At 37.9% G+C, this 22,757-nt stretch overlaps 1 protein-coding gene and 2 pseudogenes across 2 annotated transcripts in view; 2 read left to right on the forward strand and 1 right to left on the reverse strand.

Annotated features, from left to right (window-relative positions):
* The window catches only part of LOC123639490, a 118,280-nt pseudogene extending 98,342 nt beyond the window's left edge, over nt 1-19,938 (forward strand).
* The window catches only part of SYT1 (synaptotagmin 1), a 195,684-nt gene that overhangs the window by 40,919 nt on the left and 132,008 nt on the right, over nt 1-22,757 (reverse strand). The window lies entirely within an intron of this gene.
* On the forward strand, nt 19,788-20,945 carry LOC123639489 (annotated as a pseudogene).

Raw genomic sequence — 22,757 nt, forward strand, 5'->3', positions numbered from 1 at the left:
TTGCACATCAGATCCTCTTCTGATTTCAGGAAAAGCCATCAAAGGTGCTTTGATGTGCCTCTGTGTTTGATCACAGACCCCGTGGGGTAGATGCACTCCACCTACAAGTGAGGTCAAGAATTGGGATGGCAGTGGCACCCAAAGAAAAGTGGATCTTCTCAGACCTTAGTATTTGCATTTCTGAGACTGTGACAATTGGAGCCATTTCCATGGTATGACAAATGGGGATAATTATTCCAGGACTCAAGGTTTTCTTTGCTTTCAAGGTTTCCCAACTAATGGTTGGTAAACAACTCTAGAAGGCAGCTAGGTCACTGAATTATGGGTAGGGAAGTGGGACAGAGAGGTGGTAGGGCCCCTGCCCGGTGGCATGGAGCCATGGCAGGTGACGGTATCCTATCTCTCCCATCATCAAGACCCTTACCATATTTGTGGGATGGCATCTTTTCTTCTGAAAACCATAAGAGGTTATTCCTATGAACCTATTTTCCTTTCAAGATAGTTCCTCATGCTAAATTTAAGTTTGTTTCACTCAAATAATATTAATTGGAGAAGTACACAGAGTATGATTAATCACAAGTAACAGATCACTCCAGGGAGAATCCTAGTGATAAACCCAGAGAAAAGAGTGAGTTATGGAGGAGTGCAAAAAGAATACAGATCACCTAATCATCAGGACCAGAGCTGAGCACTGTCATACGTCATCTTGTTTAATACTTACCCTACCCTGGTGAAGGCAGCATTATCTCCTTCTAATGGATGAAGAAATTGAGGGCCTTTAATTAACTTGTTCATCCATGTGGATGGTAAGTGATGGTGTCAGGATTTGAGTCAAGGTCTTTATGACTCCAAAGCAGTGTGGTTAGCCCCTGTGCTAGAATAATAATGGCAGTAGTAATCAAGGTAGCCGACATTCCGTGAGTGCTGACATGCACCAGGCACTTCTCAAGCACTTTAAAAGATGAACTCATTTTCTTCTTCCCCACAACTCTTCAAGGTAGGTACTACTGTGATCAGTGTTTTATGGAAGGATATAGAGTTGAAACATTTTCCCAAGGTTATGCCACCAGTAAGTGGTAGAATTGCCATTCAAACCCAGACACTCTGACTTTGAAGCCTGTGTTAATTCATAAAAATTATCAGAAGCAGCAACTAGAGATCAGTTAGTGACACTTAACTGGTCAATTAGTGTTTCCAACATCAGTTTTCTGTTACTGTCTAATGTAGACAGGACATGAAAAAGTAGCATGAGAGTAATGATAGCATTAGATTTGGTCCTAGCTTTATCTCTTGGTTCTCTTCAAACTCTTTTGGGTTAAGTTCAGCCTCCTTTCTCCTGCCACCAACTTGGACATGAAGTCAACTTAGGTAGAAGGATCTTTGGAAACTTCAGAGAGTATATAGAATAAGGTGGAAATCCAGGTGCATGAGATAACGTTGGAAAAAAGTATGTAAATAGATATTTTATGTCAGAACTGTAGGCTTTTAATTCCTGTCTTAGTTTTTAGACTTTTTCTCAGGGGCTAAAAGCCTATAAAATGTAAGCATTAAGAGTTCAGAGCCTCTGTCTTGCTCCAAAAACCTCCTCCGTGCTAGGGATAGCTCTTACATGGCTAGAGACATACTGTTGCCCATAGTGCAGCGTAACTTGTGGTCTTGTTCAGGTAGTGTCAGACCACCTGTTCATGATGTTTTTTACTGTCATGAGGAGTATTACAAACTCAGCCACCATAAGAGGTTCCTTCACCTAGACCTTCATGTTCTTATGCCAGAATTATATTAAAGATGCTACACCTGGTCCTATTGACTCCCTGTCTCCCCTTTCAGTGACACATCAATTCTTACCATTTCTTTCCTATGTCATTCTTGTACTTACAAGTCAACCATGAAGATCTTGTTTCTTTGTTTCTCATTTATTTTTTTTTTTTTTATTTCAGCTCATCATGGGGGTACATAAGTTCAGGTCATATACATTGTCCCTGTCCCGCCCATCCCCCCGAGTCAGAGTCCCAAGCGCATCCGCTCCCACTCTCCAGACAGTGCGCCTGGCACTCTCCATGTATTCATACCTCGATCCCCTCCCCCCCCACCTCCCCGGATCTGCACCCTCAAGCATGACCATTCCCCAGAGGGTGCGCAATGCACTCGTCATGTAGGCATACACCCATCCCCTCCCCCCACCCCCCCATCCCAGTCTGATATCCAATTGGTATCCTTCCCTGATGTACATTTAGGTGATGATCAGGGAAACCAGTTTTCTGGTGAGTACATGTGATGCTTGTTTTTCCATTCTTTGGATACTTCACTTAGTATAATGGGTTCCAGCTCTCTCCAGGAGAACCAAAGAGATGTCGTATCATCGTTATTTCTTATAGCTGAGTAGTACTCCATGGTATACATATACCACAGTTTACTAATCCATTCATGGATTGATGGGCACTTGGGTTGTTTCCACATCTTTGCGTTTGTTTCTCATTTAGCCTTTCAGCTGAAAGTAACCCTGTAACTCTCCAGGTAATGAGATCTAAGGGGAGTCTTGGTGGGATTTCTGAGAAAGCTTGTGCTTTACTGATAGAGGGGAAAGACTTGGCTGCAATAGCCATTGTCTTCGATTGCACCACGAGGTGGTGAGCATGGAAAGAGAGGCCAACATACTAAGGATAAGGGAGCTGAAAAGAAAGAAAAAGCATGGGTCCTGGATGGCATCGTAGAGCAGGGAAACCCATGCCTGCATTCAACTTCTTCTTACGTGGGCTTTCTGTTACCGGTGGCCCACAGCATTCTAAACTGATACATATACATCCCAGGGTATACCCCCAACTATGAGGCCTCAGGGCAGGGATCTGTGAGTGGTTCTGTTTAGGAATTTATTGTCAAACTCCAGTATAATTCCTGAGATATAGCAAAGAATCATATAATGTTTGTTTAATGAGTCTATTTTTGTATTCCCCACAGCTGGGCCCATATTAGTAGCTTAGAAAATTCTAATTAACTTACTCATTATTTAAATTATGCACCTTTGATTAAGAAGGTAGCCATTGAAAAATCCAACAAAAACTCTAGGGAATATTTATTCTTGCCTTTTTGGAGTTTTGGGAATTAAAAATTCTTTAAAAAATACTTTTGATTCTGTGAAATTCTATGATTTGTAAAAAGTGCTAAGATTCTATATAAGAATGTGGAAGCTTTGCAGATTTCATTTGATCAGGAAGAAATAAAAGCAAAATCAGATCAAATATCTCCGATTCTTTAGAAAACTCTAATGACAAACATTCACTTTATTTAAAAATGATAGAGTAGCAGCTTCCAGCAATGGGACTGCCCTTGTTCATGTGGCAATAGATAAACATCAACTCAATCAATGGCCTGCTGATATAATTGCTCAGTGTGAGAGTGCTCTGTATTCCATCTGGACATAGTTAAATAATGCAACTTGCAAGTAATTCTGAAGCTTTGCTCACATAGAATTTGCCCAAATTGCACAGTTGTCATTCTCTGACAATGTCACAAAGACATTACATCTAGATCCAAGTCCAATCAAAAGGGCCCCTGGACAATCTTTTTCTTGATAGCTAACATAAAAAATTAAGTTCCACAAATAATCATTATTTTTCCGTAATGACCTGGGAAATTCTTGCCATATAATTTACATAAATAATTATGAATGTTAGCTCTAGTTGCATTATGCAACATGATTTAGCATCTTGTGTACTAAGAACTGTGCTAGGCAAGTCCTGTAAGCTTCCCGGACATAAAGCTCTTCCTTTAGTGCCATATACCTGACCACCAAGTAGCATATATGCCTCAAAGGAAGCTGACTTCTCCAGATAAGTTGGTCACGTGTATCCTTGGTTGCAGATCTGACCATCCACCAGGGCTTGGAAATAACGCATAAGTGAATTAGAACTTTGCTCTTGCTGCTATAGTGTAGATTCTCAAAGGGCACGGGGGAGAGGCTTGTTTATTGGCCAGCATATCTGCAAAAACTAATGTTGTGAGAGTGTAGAAGGCGTCTTGGTTATAGTATAAATTTGATTCTTGCTCAAAAGTGGCCACTCAGTAGTTCTATTTCTAGTTGTTCATTTTTAAGAGGGAGAGTAGAATGATACTAAGGTCAACCATTATAATTCAGTCTGTTGTTCATGGGAATTGCATAAGATAATTGAGGCTTCCAACCAGACAGATAGCAATTAGACTGTTCTGGCATTTGATAAATAAGGTTTACTGGGTACTCACAGTTTTGCTTTTACCCTGTGAAATCTGTACTCAGAGGCCAAGTTCCTGTGCGGTGTTATCATGCTTATCCTTGGAGCTCTGACTTCATTTCCAATTTACAAAAGTAAAATGGATCCCAGACCCATTTATAAAATATAACTCAGCTTGATATATTTAATGAAAACATGCAGATTAAACAATTTTTATATCCATGTTTGTTGGGAAATTTCTCGGGTGGCATCATTCTTGTAATCAAGCAACTTCTGAGACAGTTGTTTTCAAACTTCAGCCTTCATTGGAATCACCTGGAGGGTTTATTCGGCATGTGCTGGGTCCCCGTTCGCAGATTCAGTGATCTGGGGTGAGTATGAGAATTTGCATTTCTAACAATTCCCACGTGAGAGTGATGCTGCTGCGCCCGGGCCATACGTGGGGAATCACGCCTCCAAGAAATACTTCTCTTTACTAACTTCCTTCATCTCTCTTTCTCTATCTGTCTTTTCCCTAATCTCTAATCATAATAAAACCCATTTGGGTCTCTTAGGGGCCGAATTATGTCTCCTTAAATTCTTATATTGAAGCCCTAACCTGCCAGCACCCCAGAATGTGACTGTATTTGGAGATAGGGTCTTTAATGAAGTAATGGAACTAAAATGAGGTTGTCAGGTGGGCCTCATCCAATCAGTTAAAGGCCTTAAGAGAAGAAAGACCGTCAGCCCCCGAGGAAGAGGGAATTCTGCCAGTGGAGTGCCTTCGGATTGAACGTCAGCTCTTCCCTGGGTCGCCAGCCTGCTGCCCTACCCTGCATATTTTGGACACTGCACTACAACTGAGTGAGCCAATTCCTTTAGATAAATCTCTCCTCCTCTCCTGTCCCCTCTCTCTCTCCCCCCCATCCCTTTCCCCTGCCTCCCCCTTTCTCCCTTTCCCTCTCTCCCTCCTTCTCCCCTTCCCTCCCTCTCCTGGCTTTTCTCATATACACTGGTCATCTGATGACATCCAGTATCATTTATTCAGATGTGCTGATATTCATGGTGTTTGGGGCTGCTCTTTCCTCATGAAGAGGACCCAACTGGCTTTTCATCATGGGGACTGTTCTTTGGGTTGCTTTGCTTTTTTCATGGGTTTGTTTGTGGTCAAGATTAGGACAAAACTATCTTTCAAGTATGTAACTGTTAATCTGCACCGTGGTTTAACCAGAAGAACTAATTCGAGCCCTTGATATGCTGGGGAATCATGTGGAATTTCCTTAGAGTATGTTGATTACGGAATGCTTTACAAATATGCCAGTGTGGATGGCTATGGGGTCTTATTATCTTCATTTTGATTTTCCCTAAGCCCTGCCTCACACACTGAGGATTTATTGAGCTTTCACAGAGATCTCCACATCAAAACAGCTCTTGGGGAGTGATCAGCTTTACTGAGCTTGCTCTCTTTTCATCTTTTGTTGCTGTTTTTTTTCCCCTGCCTCCGGCATCTCTGTGATTGAACTTAGGGGGCTATTTAGGTTTGCAGCACAGAGGAAACACCTGTGAAAATCTGTTTCTTAGGCGGCCCATCCGAGAGGGGCATTTCTTTGGCTGCTTTGTGTTAAATTAGCTTGAAGAACAGAAATTAGAGCCTTCAGAATTGATCCATCCTAGGTAACTACCGTGAAAAAGACTTCATCAAACTTGAAAGCCAGATTTTTATCTCCCAAAGCTTGAAACCTTGGTTTTGTCTTGAGGCTGGCAAATCGCACGTGTTTATACAGCAGCACCTACTGGCCAAGTGGGATATGGCAGCTCCAGAAAGTGGCACTTGCAGGAGAGAGGAGCTATTTATTCCCAAGGGGTTTGCGTGTAGTTATGGAAACTTTTTGTGGGAAAAATTCCTATTATCTGAGCTTACGAGGGGGTGAAGTGTAGATTGACTCTGGCCGGAGAGTAAAATCGAGTGTCAGAGGTTCTGTGCAGGGCTCTGCTCCGCAGTTTTGAAAGGTAACTCAACCAGCAGCCAGTGCTCTGGCAGATACAGCCATTTATTCCAAATGCCTTTTTGGAAGAAGGGGCAAATCTGGATTTTGTCACAAGCTATATCATTAGGGGGGTTATATTACTGCCTTCACGAATGCTAAGTGAAAGCGCTTTGGGAATATTTTGGCACATTCCTGATACTGGGTATATGTGAAAGGCAGCATTGTGTCCACCTTACGGGGGGGGGGGTCACAGATGGGAAACTGAAGTAGTTTATTCAAGGTCACATTGTTCAATAGACCCAGCACCCAGATGACATGTCCCTAATTGCTAGTATGGAGTCCCTCAAACTTGCTAGGACTGGCTCATTGAATCTAAAGATTATTGTGGTATTGTTTCAGGGAGTGAATGAAAATAGAGAAATTTATTCCACTTTTGGATTAGACCTTTGGTGCTTTTAAGTTCATACATGGACTTCATGGAAACTAAATGCACTAGAGAGGCCCATGGCAAGGTGGCAAGAGCACAGACAACAGTGAGTTCAAAGGTGACCAAGGTAACACTCGCAGCACGTCCTGGGTCTGAAACTTACTATCAAATGTTGTGTGGTCTCATTTGTTATGTTCTGTCAGATGGCCTGGTTACTTGTAGGTAAAGCTATTTTACCAGAGGTGATGAAGACAGCCACAAATTTCCATAGCTCCGATGTCTGTCCCTCTACTTTCTTGCAAGCAGCCATCAGTTCATCCCGCTTTGTGCCTTCTGAAAAACTGAAAACCCTGTCTGACACCTTCATTCTCGAAATTTCTGCCTAGGAAGTGCACTCTAGGATTGGCAGGGAATGTCATGGAGTGCAGCTGATACAGAAACTTTCTTTTTGCAGGCAGTAGGAGAGGAGGCCTCCTGTGTATTGGGTATTGTGCTTGATTCTACACATATATCATCTCATTTAACTATCTAAAATAGCCAGGAGTAGTAGTAGTTATCTTCCTGTTTTGAGGGAGAAATTGTGGCTTAACTTAGTAACTTGCCTCAGGTCCCTGTACATACTTCTTTCTGTGATGTCACACTATGTCCATAAACATAAATAATAAGTTAGGCACACCAGAGTGAGAGAGTGGGGTGCTAAGTTTGAACTCAATGGCAAGAGCCTGACTAGTGTATCCTTGGAGGAAAAGTGGAGATCCCAGAGTAGGAGAAAAGGTAGAAGTGGGTATGTTCTAGTCATCCTGGCTTTAGAGACAGATATGCTTAGATAAACTCTTAGCTTTTACTCATCAGTTGGGTTTGTCCAGCAGAGATGCATATGAGTATGGTTAAAGATTTAGAAAGACTTCTCTTCAATGACATTGTTGTTGTGGATATAACTGATTAACTTAAAATTTATTCCTAAAAAGCAGGGGACAGATGAGCATCCTTTATTCCAGTGGTTCTCAGTGTGTGGCCCTATACCAGCAACATCAGTATCACCTGGGGACCTGTTAGAAATGCAAATTCTTGGGTACCACCCAGATATCTGTGAGTGGGGCCAGCAATGTGCATTTACCAAGACCTCCAGATGATTCTGAAGCTCCACGAAGTTTGAGAGCCACTTCTTTACTCTGCAATATCTTCTATATGAGAATTTTAATTTCTTTGTTCATTTATGTATGAAAAAGTACTTTTAAAAACAAATCCATCATCAATCAAATCTATCTGATAAGGCACAGTCTGCTTTCTCCCCTAATGTTATGAAAGATGAGATAAATGTAATGTAGACTGTTCCTAGCACAAATGAAGCCAATGAAGGTTCTCATTTTTCCTTTTTTGGCAATATATCTGAATACTTTGACTTATAGAAAAAAATTAAATATGACTTGTAAATAACAGGAACATCACATCTGAATTTTCACTTTATCTTTTATCATAATATTCTTTGAGATTACCTGCTGAAGACAATGATTGAAACTTTAAAAGGCAAAAAATAATTCAAATTACCCCAGAAGACTTGTTACAATGTCATCTAACCATCTGCATTTAAAAATAAAAATATCAAAATCCTTTTTAAAACTTGAAAAGACCAAGCAAGAGATAAACATTCCTTCTTATCCCTGCCCTACTCCAATCCCCTAAGAAAAGAAATATCATTGAAATGATGGGATTCTAAAATTGGAAGATTTCAAAAGGACAAAAATACTGGTCTATGTATTAATGTTTTCAACATTGACTAAGACAGAAATACAGATAAGGCTTTCTGAAATAACATGATTTGTTTTAATCTACTGTGCTGGTTATTTGTATGTATGGTCTTGTTGAGCTGGACATTGATTTGGAGTAGGGGTTTGGAGAAGAATCGGCTACAAGGGGTGTGACAAAAATATTGTTAAAGGAATCTCTGTCAAACAGAAAATTATTGCTATTTTTGGCCCCCAATATCAAGTTGTCTCCTCTCCCTCACTCAAACTGCACTGTTTATAAAATATGCCCACTCTATGTATTATACCTTTCCTTTTTCAATAGCAATTTAGATAGTTCTCCCAGAAAATTTTCCCTACCAACAAATCCTTTTTGCAGATGTTTTGATACATGTCTATTGTTGATAAAATTTTATAGATGTTGATTTGTATAAGCTAACATATTTAATCATATTTTAAAATCATTTTCTTCTAGGATACAAGGACCATATCCTATTAAATGTTTTTATTCTGCAGATATTTACTGATTTCCTATTACATATTTTATACCATAATAGGAATTAAAATACATGAACCATATAATACCTGGTCCCTGTCATCAGGAAAATTAATGTTAAGTTCGCTGACAATACAAAGCCAGGCTAAGTCAAGAACTGAACGCAATAATTCAGAAGATATTTGAAGACAGTGCTTGTGTAAAAGCGAAATCAATTATTAAATATGCAATAGCTACTGTTATGAACTCAGAACATAGTCTTAGCACTGTCTACCTAAAGTATGAAATCCATTTCATACCATTTGAGCACCTTTTTCCTGTTAGAGGAGCCTAGCCTGTGTTGTAGCAAGGGCCTCTCACCTCTTGTTCTGTGGATTAGACTGAATTTGTGTACTGAACACCTTTCCTGAAATGTAACAAATGACAAATGGAATATAATTGGTAGTAACAGGAAAAATATTTCATATTTAGAAATTCAATTAAAAGGTTAAATTTCAGCTTCAAATAGTCATTCAGAATCCAATGTTTGTAGCATGAACAAAACCTAACCTCATTCAGATACAAGACTAAAAAAATTCACCAAAATTTTCTGAGAAACAAAAACTTCAGTGATTTCAATTCTACATAGTAATATAGAAATTACAGTTGATAGTGTATGTTATGAAACCTCCTAGATTGGAAGCTATTTGGATTAGAATATCACATACACTTAGAAAAATATATCAGGGTGGTTCCATTTTATATGAATCACGTCTCCCTGGGACCCATTGCATAGAGTTTTTGACCTAAAAGAAGGTTAAAGAATTATTATTTGTGAGACTTAGAGGATCAGTTAGCATCTTCGCAGTACCAAGGCGCCATCTTGCAGCAGCAGGGTTCCTGCCTACAATTTTGACCTCCTCCCCTAGGCCAACTTCCACACAGCAACTAGAGTAACAGTCCAAAGTGCAGGCAGATCTCATTGTCATTCTTTAATTTAAAAGCCTCTGACGGCTACCTCCCCAGTTCAACTGCAGTGCAGTGGCCTCCAAGCCCCTACACCAGCTGGCTCCTGCCTGCCTCTCCAACCTCATCCTGTCTACCCTCCCAGTGGTGTACCAAGCTCTAGCCATGCCAGCCTCAAATGGAGTTTCTTCCCATGTCAGGACCTTGGCACTCTTTTTTCTTGTTACTTGAAAGACTTCCTTCAGGTTTTCAAATGTCACCTAGAGACCTCCCTGTTCACCAGAGCTAAGTCAACCCCTCTGCATTCACCCTTTACATCATTATTCATTGTCTTCATAGCACTTGCCAGTACCTGAAATTATCTTTCTTGTTTTCTCCATGCTTATTATTTATCTCTTTCTACTAGAATGTAAGTTCCTTAAGGACAAACTATCATGTTAATTTCTCTATTCCTAATACCTATATGATAGTGCCTGGCACTAAATAAATAATAAGTATTTGTTGACACATTGTCTGAAAAAATATCATCATCCAACCAAGCTACACAAAATATTTGAGTCAGTGTCCTTCACTTAATGTATGATTATGTCCCCTTAGCCTGGAATAGAATTTATACAACTTCCATTCTTTGAATAAAGCACTATTCTTTTATTCTCAATTGGAAGAAGACTGATGAGTTGATTTAATCCAGTTTTGTACTGGATTAGTATCACCCAGGGAAACTTTAGGGAAAAAATCATTGCTTCTTGTGAACTTCAACGTTTTTCAGGATGGAGTCCTGACATCTGTATTCTTAAAATATCCTAAGGTGATTCTGATGTACCAAGATGGTCAAGAAAGACTGGATTAATATTTAATACTTAAATATTTAATATCTAATATTTACTGGCAACATGCTGCAGAATTATCAAATACATTTTCCTAAATTTGTATTCAAGTGAAATAGAAAGTATCAATTTAGGGCAGAAAACACATCAGTCTTTCTGCATTGAGGGTGGTCCTACATAACTGGCCATGATTTATAAGGATTCTTTGTTCTCATGTGAAAATGTATTAGCATACTTTTTGGGCCCTATAAAATGGTTGACATAATATCTCATTCAGTTTCTAAAATATTAAAACATTCAATTTAGAAGTGGTTATGGATAACTTCATATCTAAATATTAAGCAATTAAAATTACATTCCTAGGTGTAGTAACTAATTTAGAATAGAGTATTATTGAGTATTTTGCAGCCATAACATAACAAAAATAGTCAATGTCTATCTTGTGAACTATAAAAATAAGCCTCTCTGAATTTACTATTAATGATTAATTTGGAAAATTAGGAAAACCTGGATATTTATTTACTAAGTATATTATGACATTTCTAATTTGTTATTTTTGATACGTGTGTTGTTTAAATTGATTTTTTTCATCTTTCATACTCTTCCTATACTCTTTTTCCCCTTTGATTATACTCTTTGAGCAAAGTATATACTACACATAGACTAGGAGGGGAAATACCTTTACTTCATAAATCAAGTAGACGTAGACTACTATCAAAGTCCATAATGTTGAACTCTCTATTTCACTAATCTACGGCTAAATCATTCAGAGGAATCTTTGAGCTGCAGATGTGGTTGATTTGTGTCTCTTCTACAATCAGTCTTCCTCTCTTTCCCTTTTTCTCTGATTTATTTGACAAATGTGTTTAATGCCTATTATTAACATGAATCAGGTCCTTTAAAACCATCTTGGCATTAAAAATAATATAAAATAATAGAATTATGTGTATGTGTGTGGTGTTTGAAACTAGTTTTCAAACATTACGATTCTCATGAGATTCATCTACTTAACCTTTATTGACAATTATGGAGGTAATTTTAGGTAGACAGCCTAATCCATCCAATGACCAAATATACTTAACAGCACAACAACTCTATTGTGTAGATATGTCATTGGTAGGAATAAATTTATGGTCTAGATGTTTTAGCATTTGAGTGATTTTTATAAGAGTAAAAACATCATTTAGTTTTTTGAAATGTTATAGTGGCGACCTGTTTTGATGAATTCTAGTTAGGTATTTTATTGATGTGGGCCAGAACAAATTTTCTTTAACATAAAATAAGCCAGATACATCAATTCCTATCCCCTTAGTTATGCATATTTAAATGTATGAATTTTGAAATGTGTCAGCCTTTTAAGATGAGACATGAGAATAAAGGGTGGGTTATGTCATCAATTTCTGGTTAGTATAGATCTTTATTAGCTTAAATGTGTTCACATTTGGATACTGAATCATCCCGCAGACTCTGTTTTATATATTGCCGTAGCAATCCATCTTTATCAGTGTTTATCAATTGCCTACACAGGTTACACTTGACACACTGTTTGAGCTTCTGCCTGTAATTTTTTTCTAGCTGTATTTTTTACTGTTTTCAATTTTTCCTTCCTAGTAAAAGCAATATTATTTCCATTTTAACAACTTCTTTGGTTAGTATCCCAAATCATATTCATTTCTGCTCATACCCAGCTACAGACCCGTAGCATTTACCAGGCGCTATCACTGAGCTATCTGGGCTATATGAACAGTTTATGTATTTGTCTGATTTTAAATAGTACATATGACCATATGCTAAAGCATTAGAGTAGATTGCAGCCAAATAATATTTTACTCTTCAACACAGTCCTTGCTATAGCTTCCAGGTTAGTCAGAGACAAGGTGCACATTGATATGGCAGCTGGTTCTTGTCTCCTCTCTCCACAATAGAACTGCACAGGGATGTTAGTGCATAGCTTAGGGTATATATTGGTGGAATTTGCTCTGTCTTTTTTCCTTCCCCAAAGGGCAGAGGAAATTGGAGAGAAGGATGGTATGGGGGAGGGTGGAGGAAGGCTGACAGAGAAGGCTAAAGAAATGCTTTCAGGATTGCCTCTCCAGACATGGTTAGAATAGATATACTCAATTTTCTTTATTAACTGGACCAGATTAATATTGATTAAGCCGACTGAATTCTTCTTTTTTTGGAAAATAGCCTTGGAATGACTGAATTATGAATACCTATTTTATGTCATCAGGCATAAACATTTAGTCTTTTTCATTTCCCATCAGCTTGAATTGGTTTACCTCTCTCAATACTCTCTGTACCCTTTCTCTTTGCCCTTTATAATCCAAGTAAATTGTGTACCACACATGGGGGCAAACAGGGAATAAAGTAGATTCTTTGTCTTCCTGTTCTCATTTCCTGCGAACCAGTGTATGTTCCCACTCATGTATCAACAATCTGTATGGATAGCTTTTTATGTAATCTGTGTATAGCTGATAGTCTTACTTGAAATTAAGAATTCTACTTATATCATTACTTTTTCCTATTTGATGTAGTTTTTAAAAAAATATTTCAGAATATTATGGGGGTTTTCACAATGGCAAAAAGTAGATGTGGTTTTTGTAGGTATGCTAGGAAATGAAAACTTCTTATTTTTAGAAAATGATTGGTAATCATTAGTTTGTTTTCAAATTGTCCAAAGTAGATTCCCATGGAAACGTGCGTATTTAAGATATTTCAAAAGTCTATTTTTAAAAGATTGAAATGTGGCAGTCATTGAGATACTCTTACAAAACAATATCTAAACTATTATTTCTTTGGGGAAACAATGACTAGTAGGTGGCCATTGGCACCTACCTATTCTTCAAAAAGCGTTATTTATTTATTTATTTATTTTTTGAGGAAATGTGCTGTTCACGTGGTGTGGATATGGTACATTTTTTTGTAAGAGTTTAAAATGTACATGAATTGGAGAGCTTTGAACAATGAGTTGATACTTGCTACATAGCTTGCAAAATTACTGTAGAGATGCCTCATTTGTAGTTATGACATCTCACGTTCTACCCATTGTCTCACAAACCTCATGTGTATCTTAGTACTCCTTGGTCTTTTAAAATTCCTTGGTTTTTGATCACAACAAATCCGCCATTCTGAATAAAAATAAATCCATTTCTTTCTTTCTCTGGCTTTAAGTGGTGTAATCATGTGTAATTCTTACTGTCTACTCAAAACTGTTGGGGGAATCAACTAAAGATTCTATTTCAATGATTACAAAAGATAATGTCTTCTTTTCTTTGCTCTTGGCGACATCTTTTCGACATTCAGAAAATAATGAAAATGAGCCATTTTAGCTCTTAGCCATCTTCCTAATACGTGCTTTGAAGTTAATAACCTATAGACCGTGTCATTTTTTATTAAATTCAGTTTTTCCATTCCTGGGGAGCTTTTTAAAAATCTTAAGGAATAAGATTCTGGGATTCCCAAATGCATACATTTTAGAACTGGGAAGGAACTTTTTGAAAGCTGCTTTTACTGTTGGCTTTGAAAACCACTGTTCTCCTTTGTTATTTTTGTTGTATATCTTTAAGCTAGTGTTTATCAAAGAGCGATTCTTCAGGACTTTGCATCAGAATAACCAGAACTTACTAACATTCGGATACTTGAGACCATATTTCAGAGCTACTGAATAAGAATTACTGGGGTGGACCTGGGCATCTATGTTTTTAACAAACATCCCAGGAGCTTCTAATGCGCTCTACTGATTGAAAACAACTGCTTTAAGGGCTGGACCTTGTGACTGATCTTAAGAGTAGAGACTATTACTTTGTTTCTAGTGACACGATTTACATTTGGTAACTGGAGTGAAACATATTAAAGACTTTGAATTCAACTTAAGGATTTTGGATACTTCCAGAGTTACACTTAAAAATTGCATGGTACTACTTGTGGTGGAACTGAGAGGTGAATCTCTTCAACCATTAAGATGAGGTGGTAGCATTTTATGGTGAGATAACAAAAGAAACCTGAATATAAATGTGCAGCTAGGGTGTAATATAGAATATTGACTCAGGAGACAGACAAACTTGATTTGCATTCAAGCTCCATGTATAATTATGGGCAAGTTGTTTAAGCTCTTAAAGTTTTAGTTTCCTCATCTGTAAAATGATGATTTATATTATAGTACCTACTGATAGTGTTACCATAAGGATTAGATGAGCTGCTATCTATAAAATACTTAGCATGGTGCCTGATTCATATCAAGCACTTAGCAAATGTTAGTATCTTACATTACTTTTTTACATTAATGAAAAATGATCTGTTTCACTGACCATATTATTTAATTTAGGGCTTATTAGGTAGGATGTGATGCTGGGAAAAGTACAGATAGCTTATGCTAGAATTTTTATAATGAGATATAGATTCAGTGTCTTTATACAAAAATTATGGTTGACATGTTGCTAAAAGATCTGATTAATAAGCTATTTAGTCTATTAAAAAATGTCCCTTGATTCAAAGAACTGATATTCCACATTCTTATTTCTTGTCAGGGTTTGTAAATGTGAATGAGACCAAGTGATTGCATACAATTCTGTTGTAAGTAGATAGTACCTATGAAAGGTAATGGACAAGTGGAATAAACCTACTCACTAAGCATATTTTTTTCTAAACGTTGTGGGATAACAGAGTATCTAGCATCGTAGATACACATTGTTAATGGCATTCAAAGGTGGGTTCCTTTGGAGTTTGTTAAATAGCAGGATTTGGGAAGTGGCACAGGCTTAGAAAAAGAGTGCTGGAATCCTGTATGGTGTGCATGATGTAGATCATGTGCTTGTATAATTTTTATGGATACAGCCCTAGAAATTGGGATTTAAAGTACCTGCTTCCTCCATAAGTTTCCCTATAAGTAGAATATGGAAATGCTTTCTTAGAAATTTCCACCACTTATACTTTTTTACACCACTTATACTTTTTTAAACACACAATCCTTTTCTGAACTAGTAGGGCTTTTTTTTTTCCCCTGAAAGAGGCAGGACAAAGTATATGTGTGTGTATATGTTGGAGAGAAAAAGGACATAAATAAAGGCATGAGGCCGGGTGCGGTGGCTCACGCCTGTAATCCTAGCCCTCTGGGAGGCCGAGGCGGGTGGATCGCTCAAGGTCAGGAGCTCAAGACCAGCCTGTGTGAGACCTCGTCTCTACTAAAAAAAATAAAAATTATCTGGACAACTAAAAATATATATAGAAAAAATTAGCCGGGCATGGTGGCGCATGCCTGTAGTCCCAGCTACCCGGGAGGCTGAGGCAGTAGGATCACTTAAGCCCAGGAGTTTGAGGTTGCTGTGAGCTAGGTTGATGCCATGGCACTCACTCTAGCCCAGGCAACAAAGTGAGACTCTGTCTCAAAAAAATAAAGGCACCAGTGTTGCACAGTGGTGAGCCAGGAACGAGAAAAATATTACAAGGGTACTGCAGACATTTTCTGACCCAGCTCCACCTATAGCCTCCTGCAGCTAAACACACACAAGGTTAAATATACAGTGCAATAGTAGAAAAAGTAACTGCACAGGAATTCCAGGCTCTCCTGTTTTAATTTAACAAAATAATAAGTGTGACAAACTGGTCTTCATGAGATAGCAAAGATTTTGGATTAAACATATTACCTAAAAAATGCTCATATAACAGAAAAGAAAAAATGCAACTTCCTAAGAAAAGGGTTTAAATATGTCCACTTAATTGCATGTATTTATCAAAGCATTCTAAGTCCCTGCAATTATTTTTATGCCAAACATGAATAGTCCAAATCTATACATTATTAGATATTACAGAGAATTTCAAGACCATTTACTGCGCATGTTAGCCTCTTAACAACTATTGTTTGGGTATTTAAGACTATATTGGCATTATAAACAGCTTCTAAAATAAGTTGAAGAAATCTTAATTGGTATCCCCAATAGAATGCATATAAATTTTATATATCATCTTTAATCAAATGCTAATAGAAAGACTGAAGCTGGGTGCAGTGGCTCAAGCCTGTAATCCCAGCACTTTGGAAGGCCAAGGCAAGAGGATCACTTGAGGCCAGTAGTTTGAGACCAGCCTGGGCAATAGCGAGACTGCATCTCTCTCAAAAATTAAAAAAAAATCTAGCCAGGTGTGGTGGTGCACACCTGTAGTCCCAGCTGCTTGGGAGGCTGAGGCAGGAGGATTGCTTGAGCCCAGGAGTTGGAGGTGCGGTGAGCTATGATGATGCCACTGCACTCCAGCCTGGGTGACAGAGCAAGCTTCTGTCTCAAAAATAAAATAAAATAAACTGAGAAAGCAGTGATTATGATTGACTAGAAATATTTGAAAACTGCACAGTTGACATTTAAATAGCTTAATATCTGAAACGTTATTTAACTATAATTTTTTTATTCTTTATAGTGACTTCATTTGATAGGCCAGAATTTCTCATTTAGTAAAAAAAAAAAAAAGAATAGAATCACTGATTTAAACATGAAACGGGCCATAAATGTCAAACAGATTAATTTTTTTATTGGAAGATTGATACCCAGAAAAGTTAAGAGACTTGCCCATGGTTATGGTCCTAATTATGGTAGAATTGAGACTAGAACTCAGTGCCCTCTGCATTAAACTGAACTAAGGTAGAAAAAAGAGGCAGTTCTTGACTTATGAATTATCACTAGATTTCCAGTCTCTTTTCTGGGCCCCTGCTGTCTCAGAGTTACTGTCTCCTTAAGCAAAAGTACATAATATGTGCAAAAATATTCCATTTACGAAGGACACCAGTTTGATACAATATTCAAAGATTATAAGGTGGGCAAGAGAGGGTAGAGATAGCAGAAGTGCTGAAAATGGAGGTAAATTGAGATAAATTAGGATAAAGACAGATGATGATATTAACCATGATTGTGGTTTGCAATAATATGCGTGTCTCCAATCTCAAACTCATTTCCTTTATCCCCTACAGGCAGGTGACTGGGAAGACATCTTTATGTCAGATGGGTTCAGAATGACTTTATTAAATGCTAGAATAGGTTATTCTTCCAGTAGAATGCCTTTCATTTAAGATGTGAGGTTAATGTTGGGAGAGAAAGCAAGAATGAGAAGAGTGCACATTTGTAGAAACTCTGCTGTGTACAAGATTGTAGGAGAAGGGAGGTAGGAGGTGAGGTGGAAACTGAGGCAACAATGAAAATGCTGTAGGGGTAATCACAAACTGATGGATGTACGAGGCTCTAGGCAGGAGGATGTCTAGAAACTATTAACTTCATGAAGGGGCGCTGAGAATTTTTGTAAAGCATTATTAGGTTACAGAAATTATGGTCATAATAGGTATTTAAAGACCCAAACATCAGTGAATACCAGGAATGCCAAGTTACTGTTTTTAATAAAAGCACACTAGGCATGGAAGATAGTCCATGCAATAGAAAACTAATGGATAAAAGGATAGAAAAGAAACCCCCAAAACATGTTTGGGGAAATATATGGCTATTTACAAAAAAAGTTCTTATGAATTTTTTGTTGGAAATTTATTTATGTAAATAACTTCTCTGGAGGAGGATGTGGTACCATTCTTTGGGAGTGGTTTAAAGTGATTTTATTTAATAGCAGGGTAATGAACCACATAACATTTAAGTGTTAAGGCCTAACATTCAAGGCCTAGGATTAGCCAATGCTGATTGAAAGTAGCAGCTCAAAGCATGAGAGCAGGATCAGAGACCACTCCAGTAACATTCACCATTACTGCCATGCACCACCTTCTGTCTTGGGCCAGCCTGAGTATCCATAACAAAGTTTGTTTTCATTTGACTGTAGGATTTTTCTAGTTTGTTCACTTAATGATAGACCACTTTGCCCCACTGAATGATAAAAACAATCTTTGAGGATTTATGAATCTTGGTATATGTTCTCACCTAAGACTCAACTGGCATGTTCTGTTAATGGCTTTATTTCCTTTATTTAGTGTGGTCATATGACACATTTTCCTGAATTCAAAAAAACAAATACTTGAATTTCTATCCTCATTTGATTGCTCCTTCTAATTGGTAACTTTTGCCTAATACACCAATTTATTCTAAACCCCATAATGGCCTGCATATGCAAAACTAGTTTATAATTTTATCCTGACACAATTTTGAATTGCAAATTCCAGCACTCTACCACCAGTAATTTTGGTATCATGACCTTAATTTTAATGGTGGGTGATATTTTTTGGGGGAATGAGCATAAAAATTTGTTATTTTTTTTGAGGCGAATCACACTTGAAAAATCAATGAATATACATAAACCTTGATTGAGCATCCACAAATGGAAAGTAAATTATGCAAACAATACTGAAAATGCATTACCAATAGCTGATTATATAGCCCTTATCTATATTGAGTTTGGACAATTCTCTTTCTGATAATAGTTTGTTCCACACTGAAACCCAATGCTCCCTACCACCCCCACGAGCTGTTTATTATAAATTGCTTGGTGGGAACAACCACTACCAGAAAAGAATAAACAATCAAACAATTCAAAGATTTGGGTATTAAACACCTATATATAAACAGATTAGGAACCGAGTATCTATGTAATTTGGGAGAAAAGCCAATGAAATCTATTATATAATAAAGGATGTTTTTTTTTTCATATCTGCCACCAATATGGAATCAACTTTCATTCTTGTTTGCTGATATGCTTCTATTCAAAACTTGAAATGATGTAACTATAAATTAAGATCATTGTGACTCCCAGTGGATGGTGCTCCAGATCTCAAGAATGTTTGTCAAAAGCAGTCATTCTTCTCAGTGCCATAGCTTTTTGTCTATAACCCATGTAGTCATAGAATGTAAAGCCATTTAAAATATTTTGTGTTGAATTCACAAAAATTTTACATGCCAGTATTAAGATGAATATTACGTACTTTTTTATACCTTGTTCATTTTACTATGAAACTGTTCAATTAGTGTTTGTGATATCCAAGAATTAGAGATTTAAACATATGAAATGGGTTGTCTAAAGATTCTTTCTGGCTTACAAATCATGTAACATTTGGTTTATGGTGGCAGTGAGTCCTGCACGGAGCAGAGTGGCCACCAGACATGCCTGACACCGCAGCCTGAGCCGTGGCCAGTGACAGGATGGAGCTAGCAAGGGATCGCTTGCAGCTGAGATGCGCTACAGAGCAGCATGTGCCAGAGGTGGGAGTCCAAGTCAAACACGGGACAGCCTCACTGAGCAAACCGAGAGCCTCGTTCGTGCCTGAGGCATTCTCAGCAGCAGCAAGTACCTGTGGTGTGTTTCCAGGCAGAACTGAGCCGGCATTCTTAGCTGAGATACGAAGAGGTGGTTAAAGCGGTATAGGAACAGCAAGGAAGCCGATTCCAAGCAGAAACCAGGTTCCATCTACTATTGGAAGCTTCTGACCAGCACCAGCTTGTATTGTTTCTAGGAGAACCTGCATTGTGTCTTTATCTGTAGCCTTCCCCTAGGTCTTAAGGATCACGAAATTTTAACTGTGGACATCAGATTGGGTGGAACAGCAATCATGACTGTGGCCAAGAGTAGCAAGATGCTATGGCACATTGACTGTACGATGAAATGTATCTTGGGAGATGGCTGCGTTGTCATCAACACCTTTGAGGCTTTTGACAAGCATACGAATTTGAGCCTCTGTGTGTGTGATAAGTTCAGGAAGATCAAGCCAAAGAGTTCGAAGCAGACAGAGCATGAAGAAAAGCAGCTTATTTGTATCCATGGCTGTGGAGGGACCACCCCCAAAGATACTGCATTGCTTGGGTACCACTTGCTGGAGCTGCAGGAGGCCCTGGAGTTGGTAGGGCAGCTGGCAGAGGAACACCAGATGTTGTACCAATTGCCCAGGCTCCTGTGGGGTTAGCAGGCCCTGTCCAAGGAGTTGAAGGACCATCCCGGCAGGTAATGACCTCATAGGGAAAAGGTGCTGTAGCAGCTACCGCCATTGCTACTGCTGCCACCATTGCTGAAGCCCCAACACAGTACCCACCAGGATGGGGGACTCTACCCCCACCTGTAGGCAGAGTAACCCCATGTCCAGGCATTATGGTTCTTCCATCTGGTATGAAGTCCACCCCCAATTGGGCTTTTCCCTGCTCAAGGAACACCAATAGGCCTGCCCCCTGCAGGAATGAGGCCCCCTTCACCAGGAATTAGAAGTCCACCTCCTCCAGGAATGCATCTGCCAAGACCCTAGGACAGTGTTATCCATCTCAGTCACTTTTTCCCCTGCAATTCGTCTTGTGAAATTGTGTAGAGTGTTTGAGCTTTTTGACCCCTCTTTCTGCACTAAAAATAGCTAATAATAAATGCATAGAGCAATTAATCAAATTTTATTTACATTTTGTGTATAAAATATGCTATGAAGGCTTTTACACAAAAGCTTTTATATAAGCAACTGAAATGAGCATATGTTTTAAGAGGTGGCCAGAGCAAATAACAATACTTAAATCTGCTGGATATTTTCAGAGCTGGAAACTTTTCAGTTGCTGTGTTCATTGTATAGTTCAGCACTCAGTGAAATATGAAAATATGTAAAATTTATTATTTTCATTTCCATATGAAAATATGGAAAATTTGCTCTATTAAAATCAATTTCCTTTATTTTTGAAAAATATTCCAGATTAAAATGATCACCTCTCAGCCTACCCTCAATGTTAAGTTTTCTAGAGGAGTCTAAATTTATCCAGTTAAATAACTAGGACACAATATTTCTATAAGATTCTAGTTTCCCTAGAGAATTTCCAAATAATAGTTATGATCAAAGAGAGATTATATAGTTGGAGACCATTTTTCACAATTTAGTATTCTAGTGCTCTGGAGATGAATTCATCTTGTTAACTCATCAAAATAATAAAGAGGGATTTGCATCTTTTAGAAGGTGCAGGTGCTTTCCTTACATGATAAAGAACTGAGAAGTGTGATGTAGAAATTCCTTCCTGTAGTTCAGTTTTTTATTTTCGTGTGTCTGAGTAATCTAGGGATTCACTCCTTCATAAGATGAAAGAATTTGAAAGCTGTTACAACAACAAATAAGCCTAATTAAATTCTGATCATTCCAGTGTATGTTTTGTCTAACAGTGTAATTTTGTAAGGGACAATAATTGCAATGCTTATAAAAATTAGTTAGAAGCAAAAGGAGATTTTTTTTTGTTTTTTAGGAAAATTTTTATTTAAAAATATATCTTGAATAGCCATCTGTACTATATAAATTTATTTTTCTATTGTACCATACTGAACAGAATAAAAATGTCTATGGTCAGGGAGGACGGGGAAATACAACCTTTTGGTCCACAATGGACTGCATTTACAGTGGTGGTCCCATAAGCTTGTAATACTGTACTATTATTGTACCTTTTCTATGTTTAGATATATTTAGATGTACAAATTGTGTTACTCCTGTAATACTTTGACTCCCATCCAAGTACTAACCAGGCCCGACCCTGCTTAGCTTCCAAGATTAGGCACGTTTAGGGTGGTATGGCTGTAGACGCCCTGTAATACTTTGAAGTAATAATAAAAAAAAAACCCAAGAAACTCTACTCTGTTTGAAACACATGTCATTTGCCATCATTTTAAAGTGATAAAAACTATCTTTCCTCTGAATCTCCATACATGTAGCAGGACTAAGAGGTAAGTGCTGAAATGATATAATTTTAATAACATGGATCATTTCAAGAGGGGCAGTATGTGTATACTGTGAACACTTTGTCAAAACTTTATTTAGGTTTATTTTTTTTTTTTTTACTTTCCTCTCTGAATTCTCCCATTTTCTTTTTTTCTACTATATATTCTTTATTATCTACCAGTAAATAACAAGGGGGAAAGAATCACTGCCCCTTTTGCTCATCAAATTCGGTTATGGTATGGGGAAGGGCATAAAGCCCATGTGTTTGAGTGTGTACTTTTGAACATAAATTCCTTGCGGTCAGCATACCTCCTAAACATTATCTGGAATCGTGTAGGACCTTGAATCTGAATTAGTAAGGGAAGATAATCCTTAAGGAAATGAAAGTGTAGTAAAGAAACTAGCCGTTTCTTTCACACTAGGAATAAAGTTTAGGGCAATTACAGGCATCACATTTTCAAGAAATGTCTTCCACTTCAACCTGAAAAGTCTCTTACCATTTAGTCCCTT

This window comes from Lemur catta, chromosome 6, assembly GCF_020740605.2.
Source record: "Lemur catta isolate mLemCat1 chromosome 6, mLemCat1.pri, whole genome shotgun sequence".
NCBI lineage: Eukaryota > Metazoa > Chordata > Mammalia > Primates > Lemuridae > Lemur > Lemur catta.